The sequence below is a fragment of the Dryobates pubescens genome, chromosome 4, assembly GCF_014839835.1.
Source record: "Dryobates pubescens isolate bDryPub1 chromosome 4, bDryPub1.pri, whole genome shotgun sequence".
NCBI lineage: Eukaryota > Metazoa > Chordata > Aves > Piciformes > Picidae > Dryobates > Dryobates pubescens.
Window position 1 is genome coordinate 23,789,396 of NC_071615.1, and position 7,640 is coordinate 23,797,035.

The window sequence follows — 7,640 nt, forward strand, 5'->3', positions numbered from 1 at the left end:
TTTTTTTTTTTTTAAATATTCCTGTTTCATTGACATTATATTGACTTCAGTAACATTTTCCAAACAGATATTTCACAGGCTCAGGTTGGGATTTTTGGTCTAGAAACCAGAAACACACAATGACTCAGTGGTTGGTCATTAAATTATTAGATTTGGAGTAGGCATCTGAAACTTTCCTAATTCCACGTGTTTGTGTGCACTGCATCTTTTGAATCTTCCTCCTGCAACTTGAAGAGATTGGAGTTTTGCTCTCACATAGAGGCCAAGAAATGTAAGAACTTCAGAAAGTCTGTAGTGCCTGTTCTCCAGTTAATCTTAGCATTGGTCCTATCTTCTCAGATGCTGAGAATTTAACATGGGGTGAGATGGGTAGGCTTACTTCAGACTGTCAGGATAGTCTCTGAAGTTAGGGAAAGGAGCACAGAAAGAATATCATGCAAGATTGCTTCTACAGAAAATTAAATATTAAACTTATCCTCATGCTTCTACATTTTTCTAACTGCATTGAAACTTGATCTCTTTGCTACAACTTTGGACACAAATCTAATTTAGCAAATGGATATATGCTGTAGATGCAGCATAGGCATGTTCTGACATATGATTACCATATGTCAGTCCACAGCTTCCGAGACATGTTTTGTTCTTTAAATAGCTTTCCATCTTTTTAACACTTTGGAACATGTGACTATTTACATGATGCTTCTCTTTTTTTGTCTCCTTCCTTTGAAGCCACATGCATTTACAGCTGACTTAGATTAGGCAGAAAAGACTGGTAAAAGAAGTTCAGAGATTCAGAAGTTCATCTTTCAGAGATTACTACTGCAGTTAAATATATTTGGAACTTGAACAGCCCAGATGAACTACTGAACCAAAAGAAAATCTACATTGATCTTTATAAGTAAACATTAAATGGATTGGGATTTTTGTTGTGGATTTGTCCAGGATTATATACAATACAGTATTTTATTCCTGCTACGTTGTAGCACAGCAAGTTAAAATTTAATCCAAAAAAAGAGAAAACCACTTGAGTCAGAACCTTACAGTCTTAAATAGAGAACAATGGTAGCTGCCAACAGGGTCTTTCCTGTTAGTTTTAACAACAAACAAATAATAATTTATTCTCTTCATATGATCTGCAGATGTGCAGTATGAAAGCATCTAGATGCAGGTCTTACAGAGGCCTGCTATTTTAGGCAAATAATAAACATCCTATCTCTTTAAAAAAACCCAGCTCTATCAGAATAGTCTTTCAGCAAATTGTGTGACACAAGTTACACTCAGTCTTACATTAAGTTCCTAAAAGCTGAGGAAAAAATACTTTGAAAAGCCTGCAAGAACTTTTAAAAGAGGAAGCTTAATGAGAAATACACAAAGAGGAGCATATTTTTTCCAAAGGGGAATCATAGAAATTTATTGCAGGTATTGTGGCATCGTTGCTCTAAACCCCTCATGCTCCGCTGTTCTGTTTCTTTAGTGGTACCCCTGTAATGGGTTGGGGCAGACCCCCTCCCCACCACAGGCAGAAATAACGACTCAGGCAAACGGATTGCAAAAGTGATGAAAGTTTAAATAGAAAGCAGTGAACGTTACAGAAAACCCAAAGTGCAGTGACAAAGAAAGATCCCATCCCCACCTGAGGGTGCATCCAAAACCCCCAGGGCTCCTTCTTCCCCCTCCCTCTGCTGGGCTAGTCTCAGCTGGCCAGGCCTGAGACTGCCCATCCCCCTGTGGCCTTGGGCCCAGTCAGGCCCATGGCCGGGAGATCTCTCCCCCAGTTACCAAGTCTCGGAGAGGGAAGGAAAGAGGAAGTGCCAGACCCCACCGCAAAATTTATAGTGGTGCAAGGGATTATGGTAGAAATACCTAATTTCCTGAGTCCACCCACTGGGATGGACTTCTGGACACAGGAAACACCCCTGTAGCAGAGGGCACCCAGCCCAAACTACGACAGGAGCCACCCCTTATTTCATACCATAATCTTTGCACCCAAACACATCATCAGATCAGAAAACTTCTGATGACATGTCCGGCGGAGTCCATATCTTCATCTGGGCGTCCACTCAAACAGTCTCTCATTCAGGCTCAAGCATCAGTCCATTCCAGTTGTTCTTCCTCATGTGATGGAACCTCCCAGCGACGCAGTCCTTCTCCTGCAGTGTGAATTCCTTGTGGACTCCTTGGGACATCCTGGTCACCTGGAAATACCTCACAACTTCTCAGCCAAGCCTTTACTCTCCTATTCAGCGGCAAATTCTCCACCCCTGGGGCAGGCCAGTCGGAACAATCCGGCTCCACGACTGCCTTTTTCAATCCATCCAGGGTGCCGCAGCCAACCGCTTTCACGCGGACCAAAGCTACATGGATGCATGTCAGAGGCACTCCGCACCCCCCGGCTGGGCGCTCGCGTACCGAGGCAGGACAGCATCCGGCTGCACAACCTCCACCCCCAGAAGAGGGAGAAGCTGCGCCACAGCCCGCTGAAGAAGCAGGGAGGCGGAGCCAGGTGCTCGGCGCCATTTTTGGAACACGTCCGAAAACACCAGGGAAAGATTTACAGCTGCCGCCGCCGCCTGAACGCAGCCCGGCTCGGGCGGTGCCGCCGCCGCCGCTTGAACGCGGCCCGGCCCGGCCCCCGCCGTCTCTGTCGCCGCGATGCAGAGTCCGAGTCACCTCCAGCAGTCGCTTGCCCGCTCGCCGCGGGTGTCCGCTCCCCGCAGCGGCCGCGGGCCGACCACGCTCTGCTTGCCGCTGCCCCTCCTCCGCTCCCTGCCACTCCGTAGAGAACGAGGAGAAGGCAGGTCTCGCCTTCTTAGGCTACTCGAGCATTCTTAAGCCACCCTGGGCAGAAAGTCACAGAAAGAACCACCCCTCGCTGTTCCCAAACAACAGGAGGGACTTCCATGCCATCAGCCACGCACCAGCTATCCTTCTGCAGTCCACAGGAGTTCACACAGTCGCCCCGGCAACAAAACCTGAGCCCCAACTTTCCAAACCCAAACCGACGCCCAGAACTAAATTTAAACTCTCCATCTTTTGCAATCCGAGCTGCAGCTGGCCCCACGTTGGGCGCCAAAAATGTAATGGGTTGGGGCAGATCCCCTCCCCACCACAGGCAGAAATAACGACTCAGGCAAACGGATTGCAAAAGTGATGAAAGTTTAAATAGAAAGCAGTGAACGTTACAGAAAACCCAAAGCGCAGTGACAAAGAAAGATCCCATCCCCACCTGAGGGTGCATCCAAAACCCCCAGGGCTCCTTCTTCCCCCTCCCTCTGCTGGGCTAGTCTCAGCTGGCCAGGCCTGAGACTGCCCATCCCCCTATGGCCTTGGGCCCAGTCAGGCCCATGGCCGGGAGATCTCTCCCCCAGTTACCAAGTCTCGGAGAGGGAAGGAAAGAGGAAGTGCCAGACCCCACCGCAAAATTTATAGTGGTGCAAGGGATTATGGTAGAAATACCTAATTTCCTGAGTCCACCCACTGGGATGGACTTCTGGACACAGGAAACACCCCTGTAGCAGAGGGCACCCAGCCCAAACTACGACATACCCCCCTGCTCTGAGAAGTTTTGCATCAGCTTATTCTCTTCTTGCATCCCAATGGTGATGATATCCTCTCTGCCTAAGCTTGTCTCCTAGGTTTAGCATCTCTTACTTGACTGTGAACAAGGCTTGCACTATGATGAGCACTGTCAGAAAGATATCTTTGAGGTTTTTTTTGACTGGGGAAGCAATATGTAAGAAGGCATAACTCAAGGTATTTTCCTGGCACTGCTACTGTGGCTTGAGAGTTCCTCCCCTAATGTTCCTCCCCTAATGTTCCTCCCCTGCATCAGCATCAGAGTGAAGAGCAGGATCTGGAACAAGTTAAAACAGTGTCACCCAGAAACTGCAGCAGTGAGAAAAATTAGAGGGTTACCTTCTGTCTGTGAAGTTTTTATATAGACAGTGGAGGCTGGTGTGAAAATTATCTGCATGAGACAGGTGAAAGGGAGCTTGCTGCTTCCTACAAATCCCATAGTTGAGGAAGTTCAGTGAGATAGCTTTACTTCAAGGATCTTGAGAATGTGTAATGGAGATGTTAGGAACCTCAGTACCAGCTGTTTACAGCTGTCAATCTATTTCTTCAGCTCCCAGTGAACTGCCAAAGTAAACACAGACTCTGCTTGTTTATTCACTGTTCACAGAGAGAACAAAAACTGTAATAGTTTGTGATGCACCATAATTTTCCAGGAAAATGTATTTCATAGCACTCTGAAAGCAGAAATACTATATGTAGTTGAGATGCACAGCAGTGTATTTTCTTGAGTTTGAGAAACACAAAGAGGATTATCAAGCTGACAGTAATAGCTGTATTCAGGAGACTCAAATTTACACTAGTTTACATTTTAAGAACATCATCTGTAGGAGAAAAATAGTACTTAAACATGCCTGCTTTTATTATGTAATGCCACCTAGGGGTTAAACTTCGGAGTGGCAAAGGATAGGCAGCCTTACCAATAGTGACGTATTTCTTACATTAAGTCATTTGTATTTTTTAATTTACTAAGCAAACAAAGTGTTGGCGAGATTTCCATACTGTTTTGTCTAGAAAAAGAATTGTAACTTTGAGAGTTCCCTTTGAAGCTGGCCATACCTTTCTCTCTTCTGGCAGTGATTTGAGATGTAACAAATCTTGATTTTTCTCCTCTACTCGCTATGTTTGGCTCATATGATCAGTGGAAAGGTTATCTGTATCTGCTGTAAAGCCAGGTAGGAGATTGCTATCTTGCAGCTTTTGAGTTTTCAAGGACTTAAAATAAGCTCTTTTAAAGTTTGCTTTTTTGAGGCCAAACTCAAGAGAGGAAATCCTGAGTACTTTATCTAGCCTGCTAAGGGAAGGTGCTGGACAAGGGAGGATTGAGATGCTGGGACCACTTTCTGCCTCTCTCAGTCTCTCTTACACATTACGAATTACAGTTGTCTCCTTTTGATTTAGCAAATGGGCAAAAGAAACCTAGAAAGGTCTGTCCATCTCTGTACCATGTTTATTTTTCCAAAATGAGTTTTGGGCTAAAAGCTTGAATTGTAGTAATTTCTTTCCTGAAAAACAAACCCCAACAAGTTCAGGAGAGGTAGTATTTTAGGGGATGTAGGTTTTTTACACATTTAAGTCTCTCAGATGGTGTTTGATTTTACCCTGTACCTTCCACAGCAGATGAAATACCTGCCTCACTGAGACCAGAGAGTCTCTGTGATCTGCTCACTTGGCAAGATCTACTGTATCTCAGGCAGAATGCAAATTATATATGCATGCAGTCCAGAAACCATCTCTCCTATCCTTAGAGGAAGGTAGTGATGCTATCACAGTATTTCTGAAGGAAAAATGTCAACATTTTAATTCCATAACTGTATTGTTGAACTGTAATAAAGGGTAAGTGTCCCTTCCCTTCCTTCAGTACCCTCCACAAATGTAAGCAATTAAGATTTGATTGTTAATAAGGAGGAGGATGATGACATGATTTTGTGGTAAGTTCCTTTTAAAAAAACATCTATATTGGGAAGAGGCCAGCTGCCAAAAACTGTTTTGTCTGTCCTTTTGAAATGGGAAAAAAATAATAATTTATAATTACAAACAACAAACATGGCAAAATGATGCTGAAGATGACCAAAGGTTGCTGTAAATACCCCTCAGGTAAACAAGCTCTGTGGTAAAACCATAGCCTGATGGAAAAAGCAGATTCTTATGACTGTCCTCTAGATGTCATGATGTGAAAGGGCGGAGAAGCTGGATACCAGGGCTACTGTACTTGAAGCTGCATGAGCTTTGACAAGATTGTTAGAGAAAAGCTACAGTAAGGAATGGTAAATTCACTGTGGTGCCCATGCTGATGTGGCATGGTCTACAACAAGCAGCTAACTGGCACCAAGCCTGAGAGGGAGGTGTGTGTTCACCAGGTGAGGCATCAATCAGGGTGCAGTTTTGGTAAAAGTCAGAATATGCAGTTACAGTAGTACAGTGCTTTTGCCTTTAGAGGTTCTGTTGCTTACCAAAACAGCATCATTTTTACATGTAAGTATGTATATGTGCTTATAAGTACAGACATAAATAAATAAAATGCCAATATAAATAATTACAATAGTAAATATATACACATTAGGAGGACTTGCTATTAAAACTTTATTGGCAGATACTCTGTAACATAGAATGTGGCTTTACAGTCTGGTCCAGCAACTATTTCTTACAAAAGAAGACAAAACAAATTCAGAGACTTGGAATAAGATACTTCTGAATAAGGACTGCAGAAATTTCTCATATATATATATGTCTAAAAGAAAGTCTGAAGAGTTCAGTGAGGAAAAAAATGGAGAAGTGGTGATTAAGCGAAATCATTAAATCTAATCTACAGTATTCAGAACTTCAATTGCAAAATTAAAAGAATCATCCTGCACCTGAAATTCCTGAAATAGTGTTTTTGTAATCTCATTTCTCAAGGCCTGGCTCGTGGTCAAAGCTGTGATGGTTGCCTGTTCCTTGCTTTTGAACTGTTAAACCAAGTATCCCCCTTCCCTACAAGCCTTCCCTCTCCAAGGTGCCTGACAGTAGAGTTAGGGACAAACATCACAGCTGGAGGCCTACCACAAGAGGACTAGTAAGAAGAAATCCTGCTTCCACTCAGTCACTTTTGCTGTTGATTTCCCCAAGGATGAATTTCATCCTCGTATCTTTATCTAATGTGCAAGAGGCACAGTGCAGTATGCTTGAGGTAATTGAGTCTTTCTTGATAAATGCTGTCCACTGGCAAAAGGACAAAATTATATATTGTAAAATCTGCTCATCTGAATATCAAGATATAGCAGAAAACCAAGTCGATGTTTAACAGGAATAAATGAGAAAGCAGGGGAAATCTTGGAGAATGATGTCTGAAGCAATAATATAAGCAAGTGTCCCCATATCAACAATGACAAAATTGTGGAAGCAGAACCCCACTGTGACACAGAGTCAGATGATGAAGTCTCACTTCACAGAATCATAGAATCAGTGAAGTTGGAAAAGACTTCCAAGATTATCAAGTCCAACCTGTCACCCAAGACCTCATGACTACTAAACCATGGCTTCAATCCCTTTTTGAACACCTCCAGTGATGGAGACTCCACCACCTCCCTGGGCAGCCCATTCCAATGGCTAACAACTTTCTCTGTGAAGAACTTTCTCCTCACCTCAAGCCTAAACTTCCCCTGGCACAGCTTGAGACTGTGTCCTCTTGTTCTTGCAGTGGTTGCCTGGGAGAAGAGATCAACCTCCACCTGGCTACAACCTCCCTTCAGGTAGTTGTAGAGAGCAATAAGGTCTCCTCTGAGCTTCCTCTTCTCCAGGCTAAGCAACCCCAGCTCCCTCAGTCTCTCCTCGTAGGGCTTGCACTCAAGGTCTCTCCCCAGCCTCGTTGCCCTTCTCTGGACACGTTCAAGAGTCTTAATGTGCTTCTTAAATTGAGGGGCCCAGAACTGGACACAGTACTCAAGGTGTGGCCTAACCAGTGCTGAGTACAGGGGCAGAATGACTTCCCTGCTCCTGCTGGCCACACTATTGCTGATGCAGGCCAGCCACCTGGGCACACTGCTGGCCCACGTTCAGCCTACCATCGACCAGTACCCCCAGGGCCC